General features: G+C 45.9%; 1 long non-coding RNA gene across 1 annotated transcript in view; it reads right to left on the reverse strand.

Annotated features, from left to right (window-relative positions):
* Window positions 1-3,256: 3,256 nt before the first annotated feature.
* LOC311109768 overlaps window positions 3,257-13,446 on the reverse strand; it is a 57,140-nt gene continuing 46,950 nt past the window's right edge. The window contains exon 3 of the long non-coding RNA XR_014610629.1: window positions 3,257-3,404. This is a non-coding gene — a long non-coding RNA (uncharacterized lncRNA). The remainder of the gene's footprint in view (window positions 3,405-13,446) is intronic.

A 13,446-nucleotide genomic window follows, 5' to 3' on the forward strand; every position in this document is an offset into this window, starting at 1 on the left:
GAGGCACATGCACAAGAGAGCTCCAGGAACGGAAGATGAGAGTGAATGCTGAGTCATAAATATTTCTTTTTTTAAACTGTCCGACTGGGCCCATCACACTGAGGGAGAGAACGGGGAAGGGAGGGGGTGTGAATCTGAGCTTTACAACACTTGCTTCCTGGAGGTTAGGGCCAAGGGAGGAGATGGAGAGTCACATGACTTTACATGGCACCTTTCTACTCTTCCCCTGGGAACAAGCCCCTTAGTTATTCCACTGGGAACAAGCCCCTTAGTTATTCCACTGGGAACAAGCCCTTTAGTTATTCCCCTGTGAACAAGCCCCTTAGTTCTTCCCCTGTGAACAAGCCCTTTAGTTCTTCCCCTGTGAACAAGCCCTTTAGTTCTTCCCCTGGGAATAAGTCCTTTAGTTCTCCCCCTGGGAACAAGCCCCTTAGTTCTTCCCCTGTGAACAAGCCCTTTAGTTCTTCCCCTGGGAATAAGCCCTTTAGTTCTCCCCCTGGGAACAAGCCCCTTAGTTATTCCCCTGTGAACAAGCCCTTTAGTTCTTCCCCTGGGAATAAGCCCTTTAGTTCTTCCCCTGGGAACAAGCCCCTTAGTTATTGCCCTGGGAACAAACCCCTTAGTTCTCCCCCTGGGAACAAACTCATTAGTTCTCCCCCTGGGAACAAGCCCTTTAGTTCTCCCCCTGGGAACAAGCCCTTTAGTTCTCCCCCTGGGAACAAGCCCTTTAGTTCTCCCCCTGGGAACAAGCCCTTTAGTTCTTCCTCTAGACACCAAAACGTTTTCTTTTCAAAAATTCTGTGAAGCAGAAATGTAGTTTCACACAGGCAAAGTAACAAAATATAAATGTTAGCACTAGTTGGGAAACTAGAAATCCCATATGGTATTAAACATTTGCAGGATGAGCAATAGCTTAACAAATAAACTGTCAAAATGTGTTTTTTCTTTTTTCCCCGTCAAGCATCTGTAGCTCATTCTGTCAATAGCACACAAGGGGGGGATTCCACTATCAGCTATGCTTCCGAGACCCAGGCTGGCAAAGTGATGTCCTAAAAATGAAGTGAAGTGTATTAAACAGTCATCACATTGAGAATAGACAGTAGGGTAAAAAGGTAGTCGTCACCATAGAGTGCTTTTACAAATGCACCACCTGTCTCCTTCAACTGTATAGCATTAAGCTAACGCTGGCTGGAGAGAGCAGCTGTGAATGGTCTTTCTGGGAAGCATCTCTGCACCAGAGAGCCTTTTATTAGCGATAATGGCCCATTTGTTAGTGTGTGTGTGTGTGTGTGTGTGTGTGTGTGTGTGTGTGTGTGTATGTGTGTGTGTGTGTGTGTGCATGCGTGCATGTGTACTGTTTGAGTCATTTTGGGATGGAGCACTAGGCAACGTCATGTCTGGCAGGGACAATGAAAAGCACTTAACTTTGTCTGAGGTCAAAGGCATAGTATTGTGCAGCACAGCAGCCATTATGTGATGGACAACAACAAAATGGGAGAGGTGGAGAGAGGATGAGGTCATAGAGTCCTTAAAGATCTAGCCTATAGGGGGAGGAGCTAGAGGTTGATTCTAGACAGGGCCTCATGCCTCATTGGCCAAAGTACCCTAGTCTATAGGTCAGTGGTCTAGACCTGCGTGGGGTTGATAACCCATATATCCTTCAGCTTTCATCATAAGTATGCTCCATCCAGACTGGCCCATGGTACGCCTGAGGAGCATGCACCTCTCTGGTTACCAGTCCTTGGTATTGGGGTCTATTTCTGGAATGCACCTCCCTCCCTCCCTCTCCAGGTGGAGGTGTTATATATACATACACTCAGTGGGATGGATCACAGCTCAGACCAGGGGGTGCGACGGAAATAGCCTTCCCCCTCCTGCAAGGCTCCCGGCGGGCTGGGTGGCGATGAAAGATGGGCAGGTGGGAACTTCTAGCCCTGCACATTCAGCTGGATCACACTGGGAGCTGTCAGTGAGGTTAATTTTATGATGCTTGTGATTCGTGGGCATGGTTAAGTTACGCCTCAACAGTCACTCATATTAGCAAACTTATTTCAAACTACACATTTCCTAGTAGGGCCCTATGGGTTATTTATTATAATGAACGATATCAGCAAAATGTCCACGATAAGTGGTTCGGTTTATCGTCCCAGGTCTAGGATGCTTCAATGTCAATATTCTATCCGGCTCCCTTTATAGAAGTCAAGATATTTTATAGCCATTTTTCTTCAGTTGACAATTTCTTGCTGATGACTGAAAGTAACTGATGGCTATATGAACTTTCTTACTTCACTTTGTCAGTTAGAGAGGATGTTAAATTGCTAGGCTATGTATCGTAAATAAACCTAGCTGGGATATAAGGATAGTACATCACTCTCAAAATGGCTGACATAGCTGTCAATGAAATACATCAGCGCAGGCATTCAGCACAGCATCCCCAAGAGGCAGATCACATCCATCATGCCACAGTGACTGGCCGCAAGGCCAACGATGAACTAGTTATATCTGAGGGCACAGGAGCTAGCCTGAGTCCCACATCTGTTTGTGCTGTCTTGCCAACTGCTATGTCAACGTCACGCCAAAGTTGGCAAGACAGCACAAACAGAGTTGGGAGTCAGACTAGACAGGAACGTCCCTCAGAGTTCATTGTGAATTGATGAATGATGTGTGTCTTTGGCAACTCAATGTGTTTTTTGAACTGTGCACACTATAAAGAGACTCCTCTCAACTCTCTGGAAAAAGTTAGCCTGGCTGTATAATCTATTTTCCTGTATTCCAACAGTTTCATTTACAGTGGGACTGAGTGTGTAGTGACATGCTGTCCACTACCCTGCCTTATTGTTCTCCTGAGAAGGACAACAGGTGGCTCTGACAATACAGGCACCGTCACGTCTCCATGACAACCCCCAGCACATTGTAAATAAGCTCAGAGACGATGGGAGCCCATTGAGGTCTAAATCTATAAGGGGATATTTTCTACCTCCCCTAGCGGGGATTGTGAGGCCCAGCTTTTAGTCTGTTTCTGAGAAGATGTACGTGTGTGTGTGTCAAGGAGAAGTTCAGATGACAGCTGGGGACTGACACAATGGAAGCCTCGAATGTGCCTTGTCCTCACCACACACATAGTTTGTGTCAGTCCAGAAACACTTGCAGACACTGAAACATTGACACCACTGCTACTCAAGAGGCCAGAGGAAAAGCCTTCCCACCCACACACCCACCGCAGCACTGCTCACTGATTGAAAACACAGACCTGCATAGAGCCAAGGACACATTGAAAGGAGTCTGAGATGAATCCCGTTGTTGCAGTGTGGTTGCCGTGGTGTGGTCGGACAGAAAGTAGTCCCACAGGAGAGCATGCCTCAGTGAAGGTCCAAGCGTAGAACATTATACTTCTGGAAGGAACCCTAGGTTTTAAAGGGGAAAGAACATGCTGTGAAGTTCAGTGATTCTTTGAAAAATACAGTTTTCAATTATTTGCAGAGTTGGCTGGCAAATGAACATAGAATCTGGATATTGTTTTTGAATACTACTATGCTCCTATCAGACAACCATTTTGATTCCCCACATGCAAATCAAATGCCTTGTCCTAAGGTACCAGACCAGGTGACATGGTCACCCAGACTCTATTGTCATCCAGAATAGACCACCTGAGTCAAATAAAAACTACAATGTATTTTACTCTGTCACCTTGTGTCACCTGTTGTTTAAGCTGTGGGTGATGTGGGTACCAGTGGCTTCACTAAAACTAAAGTCCTGATTACATGTAGGGCTCAGCCTTCCAAAGTGCTGCCTCTTGTTAGTGTCTGTCTGTCTGTCTGTCTGTCTGTCTGTCTGTCTGTCTGTCTGTCTGTCTGTCTGTCTGTCTGTCTGTCTGTCTGTCTGTCTGTCTGTCTGCATGTCTGTCTGTCTGTCTGTCTGTCTGTCTGTCTGTCTGTGTCTCTCTCTTCTCTCTCTCTCTCTCTCTCTCTCGCTCTCTCTCTCTCTCTCTCTCTCTCTCTCTCTCTCTCTCTCTCTCTCTCTCTCTCTCTCTCTCTCTCTCTCTCTCTCTCTCTCTCTCTCTCTCTCTCTCTCTCTCTCTCTCTCTCTCTCTCTCTCTCTCTCTCTCTCTCTCTGTCTCTCTGTCTGTCCTGATGAAGGTAGATGCCATCAAATGACATGTACAATCATATAGAACTAAAGGATGTGTATGGTAGATGCAATTAGGGTCTTACTGGCCAGTTTCTTTCAACTTGGAAACCTGTCTATACTTCATGTTCCCCTGTCAAGGTTTTCACTCTCTTCATAAAACAACAATCACCCAATCGGACTAACCTACCCCTGGGCACTTGAAACAAGTTACCCCCCTTTCTCTCTCTCCTTCCTCTCTCTCTCTCTCCACGGGGACTGTCCCAGACTCCTTAGGGATCAGTTCCCTGACAGGACCATCTGGCCAAGTGTGTGTGTGTGTTTGTGTATGTACTGTGGAAGGGGGCTAGAGGTGTCATTAGGGGTGGGTTAAATTTAGCAGCAAGGCTGATATCTGCATGCCAGGTCCTATCCCTCCCTCTACCCTCTCCCTCCCTCCGTCCCTCTACCCCCTCCTCCCTCTCTCCTTCCTTCCCTCCCTCCCCAGTCATTTCTCTCCACTGCACCACACTGTCCTTCTATCCACTCCTCTATCACAGCAGCGTCTCATTCCCCCTCTTTCTGTCTCTCTCTCCCAGGCACGCTCCCTCTCTCCGTCAGCATCGGCGGGAGAGTGATTCACCCCCCCCCCCCTTCTCCTCCTCCTCCTCCTCCTCCTCCCCCCATCGCGCTAACTGGATTGTACAGACAGAGGCAAGCTGAGGACACACAGGAGAGGAGAGAAAGGGTTTGATCAGGGAAGGAAGACGTGGAAACACTACACACTGGATAACATTTCCTCTCTGCTGGCAGGAGGCTACAGAGCAACAGAGTGACACTGCAGCAGTAGCAGTAGCAGCAGTCTGGACTACAGCTTTGACTCACCGCTCCCTGAGGTAAGACTGGTTGTCAGCTACACGCTGCAGCTACACCCAGAGAGGGAGGTCAAACTACAGGGACTTCTCTCTCTGTACCCATGACAACCCTCTGTGTCTACAGTACTTCATTCACTTTATCATGTGCATTCTGCAGTGTATGGAGACAGGCTGGTGTTGAGTGCGTGTTGCAGTGACGGTGTTGTGGCTAATTAGACAGGGCAGGTAGATATAGCTACATGTACTGACTGCATGAGGGGAACATTTAGTGATCACAGAGACCACTCTGCTCACTGTTGTATTCTCAGTGAGATCAGCTGAGGGAGTTGCTTTACAGATCCACTATCAATCCTATTCACTCCTGTTGAGTTGACATCGTTGCATGATTATTGATGTATTTGGTGCATATCTGCATGATTATTGATGTTTTGGGTGCATATCTGCATGAGTATTGATGTTTTGTTTGTGTATCTGGATGGAATACTGTACTGAAAAAAAGATGCTATCTAGAACCGAAAAGGGTTCTTCGGCTGTCCCCATAAGATAACCCTTTGAAGAACCCTTTTGGTTCCAGATAGAACCTCTTTGGTTCCCTTTCCACAGATGGTTCTACATGGAACCCAAAAGGGTTCTACCTGGAACCAAAAAGGGTTCTACCTGGAACCAAAAAGGGTTCTTCTATGGGGACAGTTTCCAGTTAAACATAATACCATGTGATTGACTGCAGCTAATATGAACATATCTATCTATTGTCAACTGAGAAGTGCAGAAAGTAGTTGCCACCAAGTCCACTGGGCAGTAGTGATGTTAAGTTCTGATGACCTTCTAATCAATTTCCTTACCACACATCAAAGACAAATATCAACAAAGATGGCCTATGGATGTTCTACATTGAAGTGGTACATATTGATAGCAGCAGGGTATTTCCAAAGGGCAGCGGGTCCAGGCTTAGGTCCCTGTGCGTCTCAGATCACCAGGGGGCTGTGGGGGCTATGGGGGGCCAAACCCAATCGGGTTATCAGGCCTTCACCCAGTAGCTCCGTTTTGAAAGTGTCGTCCCAGGGCAGGGAGAGGGAGGTGGATGCCTGGCTGTCATCAGTACATTTTAGCAGCGATCAGATCCTTCTGGCTGTGGATCAGACTGGCGCAAACATTGCGCCCAAAACAAGCCTGTCTGTGTTTGGTCGTCACTTCTCAAGCTAGAGCAGGTCATTCCCACGTTTACAGTAGCTCATTTAGAGGGTACAGTATGGTCAATATGTGACCCAAGATGAGTCAGTCATTTAGGGTTCCTAATCTGAAGACCCTTAGAATTCCTTCAACATTGTTAACATTTATGTTATCAATTCCTGGGAGGCTCCAGGGGTTGGCATGGCAACCATGCAGTGGTAAAGCACATTGGATGTTTGTGTAACATGAAAAGGACCACAAAATCTTCGGTGACAGTACAGACCTTTAGGTTTATCCCTCTTGCTTTAAGTGTGAACATTAACGGTCACCAAGGCATTCGGGGTCAATGCCTACCTTTCTCCTTGTGGACATACTTTCTATAGTACAGAACAGAATGTCAACCCCTCTAGCTTTAAGTGCGAACATTAGTGTCACCAAGGCATTCAGGAAACAAACAGCTATAGCTTTGGTCAATGCCCTCCTCTCCTCTCATCTAACCTGCTGACTATAGTTCATAACTTTATGTCAATCCCTCTAGCGTTAAGTCTGAACCTTAGAGGTCATCAAGCTATGCATAAAACATGAATGGACTGTGTCTGTGTTTTCCCTCATCTATAACCTGTTGAAGCTCCATGCCCCTGATCAGCCTAACACTAAACCTAAACCTAACACTAATCTGTGCTGTAAGCAAATATGTGTCCTTACAGAAGGACACCCAGCTATGCTCCAGATGAACTTTTAAAAGGCTTGAGACCCAACAGAGTGGTTTGTAAGTCCAAGCGACAGGCTAGCACATACAACCAGGCCTGACCTGAAATACTTTAAGAATTGAGGAGATGGGAAAAGCCACTGGATTCATATTAACGGCCATTGTGTATGTTGCCCGTACGTTGTCAATGGGCTGTGCGCTGCATTCTGGGTACAATCCTACAAGTAGGGCACTCCTTCAAGGAGTCAATGGGAGTCAATTGGGTGCCAGCTCAAAAATCCACCATTAGCATGAATTACGTGAACAAGAAGCACAACATTACAAATATTTTCAGAGATGTGAGATAATTAACTTGTTCTCTGTAATATCGTATAGCTTTGAAATCGTGACATTACGTACTTTTGAGGAAAATAGGCAGGATTCTCGACTCATACCCTCATACCCTTTTATTATTACCTATTTTACTTTTCTAATATTTCTCTATTTTCTTTCTCTCTGCGTTGTTGGGAAGGGCCCGTAAGCATTTCACTGTTAGTCTACAGTTTACGAAGCATGTGACGAATGCAATTTTATTTTATTTCGACTTTGAGGAGAAAGGGGTCAAGGAACAGCTGCCCAGGGATTTGGGGTTATAAATTCCATTGGGCCATTTGAACAGAGTGATGGATTGGGTGGGATACTGATGCAGTGGTTACTGTAGAGATTGTTACCTTGGTTTGGCAGTTTGACAGTTTGGGGGAGGTGGGGCAGTGGGGCAGTAATCAGTACATCAGACTGACAAGCATTAGTCACACCTCCTGCTGTCTAGAGCTAGAAGGGATTGGGTTAGTGATCTGTTTACCTTCAGAGGTGTGTGTTTGTGTGTGTGTGTGTGTGTGTGTGTGTATGTGTGTGTGTGTGTGTGTGTGTGTGTGTGTGTGTGTGTGTGTGTGTGTGTGTGTGTGTGTGTGTGTGTGTGCATCCGTGCAGGTATCAAATGAATATATGAACAGGTACAGCTGTAAGACCAGATATGAAGCCATGTCTGCAGGCAGTGAGAACTTCACAAGCTACTGCCACCATCATTCTGTCTCATTAACATGTGCTGTGAGGCCGTGGCCCCTAATACCAACCATGGCTGTAGACTCCTCCCTTCTTCCCCTCAGCCAAATCCCTTCAGTAAGGGTTTAACGGGGGCTGGCAGGGGTGTTTGCCAGGCTTCATCAGCACTTCATCTGTCTTCCTCATGACACTAGTTGGATTCTGCTGTAACACTTATTTGGCCCCAATTGCAGATTAACTGAAACCGCACAGGGAGTTTCTTCAGAAAGTTGACACAGGTTATGACTGCATTAAAAGCGACACACCCCACAAGCTGCCCCTCCTACTGCTGTGGACATTGATACTGTGTATGCAGGCTTTTGTTCCAGCTCAGCACAACCACACCTAATTCAACTAATCCAATAGCACCAAGCCCTGGACTCACTGAACCCGGTGTGTTAGTGCTGGACCAGGTCTCGGGGTTTGTCCATCATGTGGTCTGAGGGAGGCCATGGAGGGGTTTGGTCAGAGAGACAGGGGCTAGAGAGGGGCTGGGGTTGAGATGGGGGCTAGTCAGAGAGACAGGGGCTAGAGAGGGGCCGGGGAGATGGGGGCTGGTCAGAGAGACAGGGGCTAGAGAGGGGCCGGGGTTGAGATGGGGGCTGGTCAGAGAGACAGGGGCTAGAGAGGGGCCGGGGTTGAGATGGGGGCTGGTCAGAGAGACAGGGGCTAGAGAGGGGCCGGGGAGATGGGGGCTGGTCAGAGAGAGGGGCTAGAGAGAGGCCGGGGTTGACATGGGGGCTGGTCAGAGAGACAGGGGCTAGAGAGGGGTTGAGATGGGGGCTGGTCAGAGAGACAGGGGCTAGAGAGGGGGTTGAGATGGTGGCTAGTCAGAGAGACAGGGGCTAGAGAGGGGGTTGAGATGGGGGCTGGTCAAAGAGACAGGGGGTAGAGAGGGGGTTGAGATGGTGGCTAGTCAGAGAGACAGGGGCTAGAGAGGGGGTTGAGATGGTGGCTGGTCAAAGAGACAGGGGGTAGAGAGGGGGTTGAGATGGGGGCTGTAGCGGGGTTGACCAGTGCCAGTGGGACCTGAGCCAAGCACATGTAGTTCCCCAAGGAGCAGCGAAGTTGCTTCCTTTTTAGACCAGCTATCCTGTTTCCTCACAGAATGCCACTGGTGTAGTCTCTGGGAAAAGAGCTCTATATATATCTGAAGAGAAATTCTAATGTTGTTCACCCCCACATGGCTTTGTCCTCCTCCTCCTCCTGCCTGCCAGCCACAACGCTGTGCCTTGCTGCACATTGAAGTTAAATATCAGCATGTTTATTTCTAATCCTCTATTTGTCATTTATAATCACAGCATAGCTTCAAGCTGCACTGCAGTTGTTGTATCTGTGGGTTGAAGGAGAATTCAGTGCTGTAGGGACTTCTCTCTCCCCAGTCAGAGAATATGTGGGGAGGTAGAGAAGTGAGTTGTTTACTAGTCCCTCTTGAGACCTTCTGGCCTAGAGTTCTATCAAAACAAGCCTGCACTGCAGTATTTACACAGTTCAACATACCTTTTTCCCTGTAGTCAAGTCAAATCACATAATGATCTTTGGGTACTGCATTGTAAAAACAGCTGATAGACTCCTCTCACAGATAGATAGAAATAGGTACACTCTTAGAAAAAAACCTAAAAGGGTACTTTGGCTGTCCCTATAGGGGTACCCTTTGAAGAACACTTTTTGGTTCCAGGTAAAACCCTATTGGGTTCCATGTAGAACCCTTTCCCCAGAAGGTTATACTTGGAACCCAAAAGGGTTCTACCTGGGACCAAAAAAATTTATCCTATGGGGATAACCGAAGAACCCTTTTGGAACCCATTTTACTAAGAGTGTACAGATTTCAGGATGAGACAGGTGTATGTAGCCTATGTGTTGGTAGGGGTAGGGCTTGAGTAAACAAATAAACACATTTCAATGGTTGGTCTGATTGTATCCTGCTCTGACTCCTAAAGCCACAGAGCAGGTGGGGAGCGGGGAGCATTGGCCACTCGCTGCATCTACACACAGTACATTAGGCCTAGTGTGACGGATGAGCATCCGTGCTGCATTAGAAACTCAGCAGCAGATGAAAAGGCCTCATTTTAATGTCTGAAAGTGCCATGCCTGTGGAATCCTATAGCTGGGTTGTTACAGGGTGAAGTGAATCCCCAGCTTATAAACTTTTCAGAGGAGTCTGGACCTGCTTAGCCTGATGTCCAGACTAAGCCTGGTGTGAGACATATTGCTGGTGAGCTACTGAATAAAGAAGGGATTTGGTTTTAGGCTGATTGGATGACCCATTCCTGGAATTGAACATATACAGTGCATTCGGAAAGTATTCAGACTTTTTCCACATTTTGTTACGTTACAGCCTTATTCTAAAATTGATTAAATTGTATTTTTTCTCTCATCAATCTACACACAATACCCCATAATGACAAAGTGAAAACTGTTTTTTAGAAATGTTTGTTATTTTATTAAAAATAAAAAACAGAAATAACTTATTTACATAAGTATTCAGACCCTTTGCTATGAGACTCGAAATTGAGCCCAGGTGCATCCTGTTTCCATTGATCATCCTTGATGTTTCTACAACTTGATTGGAGTCAACCTGTGGTAAATTCAATTGATTGGACATGATTTGGAAAGGCACACACCTGTCTATATAAGGTCCCACAGTTGACAGTGCATGTCAGAGCAAAAACCAAGCCATGAGGTGAAAGGATTGGATAAGACGGCATAGGTACTGGGTTCCCTGCTAAATGTGAGCTAGTGAAATAATAAAAGGTCATTGAGTTCCAATTGGTTAAAAACGGCCCCACTGGTTGCAGTGACCCTTGTTGTTGTCCTGTCTATGACATCACGTCGCTAGGGATGGTCATACTAAAAATGACAGAGAGCTTAGCTTGTCACAGCCACAACTCTGGAATTCATCAAATGACAGGAGCAATTATCAGGCTATTTTCTCCCACTAGAACATTGTTCCCCTCAACCGTTCCCCTCTTATTTAACGGTACTGATTGACTGAGGCATGTTACACACACACACACACACACACACACACACACACACACACACACACACACACACACACACACACACATACACACACACACACACACACACACACACACACACACACATCATTGGATATGAGCTCTGGCCTCCAGGACACAGCATGGTGCAGTCTCAGGCTGGCATGGGGCCCAGAACTGAGCTACACATGAGTTGTGAGGATGGTACAGTACACCATCTGTCTGCCATAGTGCCCAGTTAAACCCTATAACAGGCCTGGATAAAGCAATGGCCCAATCTCTCTTAGACAGCAGCTTCTCTCCATGTCGTCTTTCCCTCAGGATAGCAGTAAAGGAAGTAGGGCACAGTGGTGTGGAACATTCAGATAGAAATGTATTTAGTAGAACAGACATGGCTCTATTACACGTAGAGTAAGGAATCATGTCAGCTCTATTCATGACATGTCTATCTGAATGTGACTCAGATGACCTGTTTATTTGGATCCTCATTAGCCTTTGCAGAAGCAGCAGCTCCTCTTCCTGGGTTCCACTGCTATAGCACTACTACAACAGAACGTGTAGATCTACAGCCATGCTTCGCTAGCTAATAGCTGGATCATTGTCAGGAATAATCAACCTGGGCCCGGTTTCCCAAAAGTGTTGGCATTTAGGCTTACGGGTGTTTTAACGATGCATCTTTTCTACAACGGCCGAAGTTGTAAAATAGGTTTCCCAAAACGGCATACTGAGGGAACGTTCGCAAAGTGCGTCATTGAGGCATGTGTCGATACTGATAGGATCGAAAGGCAACTGCTCTCGGATCAGCTTTCTCTATTAAAATCTTACCTTAACATTTAAATTATTTCACAATACTGACGACGGATCAGCTCCTAGAAAGATATTACCACCTATGGCTGCAAATATTAGGTGGCTTATTATAATGCTTACCCTATAATAATGCTCAAAATCAAGATTTGGCACATCATTGCGCACATCATGAAAATATATTGAGACAAATTACAGACAGTAGCATACAAGTATCAAAATAGAACTCAATTGATTGAACATTAAATGTATTTCAATATGATTTACATAGGCCTATAGTCTACTGTAGACAACTTTGTATTTGTAGTCAACTTTGTTCTGAAGTTTTCGGCAGTCACAGAGAGACAGATAAAACATGGGATTCTATGTTTAGCAGAGATCTTCTGTGTATAAAGTGACGTGGTAGGGTAAAATAAAGCATCTAACGACGCACTTAGCTGTTCTACGAGTGGTCTGAGGCAGGCGTTAGATTTAAGAGTGTTCTCAAGTGCAACGTTAATAATGATGGTTTTGGGAAACAGCTCAGAGATTTAACGATGCTCCTACGAAGGTTCTAACGATGAACATAGCCTTAAGATGCTTTTGGGAAACTGGGCCCTGGTGTTTTTTATCTTAGATTTGTTAGTGTAAAGGTTAAAATCTCCAAAAAGAAGACACCAGTGTTAGTCAATACATTAGGATCAATACAAGTGAGTGGTCTTAAATAGCCGATCAATTCCCTCTTTCCCAGCGAGTCAGTCAATGAGGAGATGCTTAATGATTAACTAATCACCATCAAGGGGGAAGAATGACATCCATTATGACCTCGACAGCTGGTCAATGTCTTAATTGGTTACCTCAGCTTGCTGCGCTAGCAAATAACAATATGTGTTATTCTTAGTAAAGAGTTCAAAGCCTATTGAATTGATATTATAGCTGTCCAAATTTGTAGATGCATGTTAGAGATTTCAGTCCGACAGATGGACAGACAGACAGCTACCCTTGAGGGTCTGTTGCCGTGAGCAACAGTGAGCTAACCTGGTGATAAATCAATTGTGGAGGTTTTCACTGTGTGGCTAACCATTTAGTTTGATTTAAAACACCACAAGAGGCTAATGGATTAAACAGAAAATATCACAATCACAGTGTCAGGCTGGTATAACACTCCTATAACCTATAACACTCCTATAACCTATAACACTCCTATAACCTATAACACTCCTATAACCTATAACACTCCTATAACCTATAACACTCCTATAACCTATAACACTCCTATAACCTACAACACTCCTATAACCTACTGTTGTTGTTGTAGTTGTTATCTGCTAAACTCCACATACACCAGCATGGCATATGTTGTACATGTAGTAAACATGGTTGTTGGGACTCTGGTGCTCTGAGGTCACAGATAACAAAGGAATGAAGCCAGTGCTGCTCTGGTAAACACAAACAAACAAGCACATGCTGCACACACAGCTCCCTGGTGGCAACTGTATAAATTATTAGGAACTACAACTCAATGATCCAACTTTTGCATGCAAAAAAGCCTACTGCTAGCCCCCCACCACCCACCCAGTAGCCTACGGCCAGCCGGTTGGGGTCCCGCACCCTTTGCTCCACTACAGTGGGGCGGATCGAATGACCCTAATTATAGCAGGCAGCGGGCCGTTGGGCGGGCGTGGATTACAGAGATATCATCCCGCCTCAAGTCTGGGCACAT

Source organism: Coregonus lavaretus (assembly GCF_964263955.1).
Source record: "Coregonus lavaretus genome assembly, chromosome: 35".
Classification (NCBI taxonomy): domain Eukaryota; kingdom Metazoa; phylum Chordata; class Actinopteri; order Salmoniformes; family Salmonidae; genus Coregonus; species Coregonus lavaretus.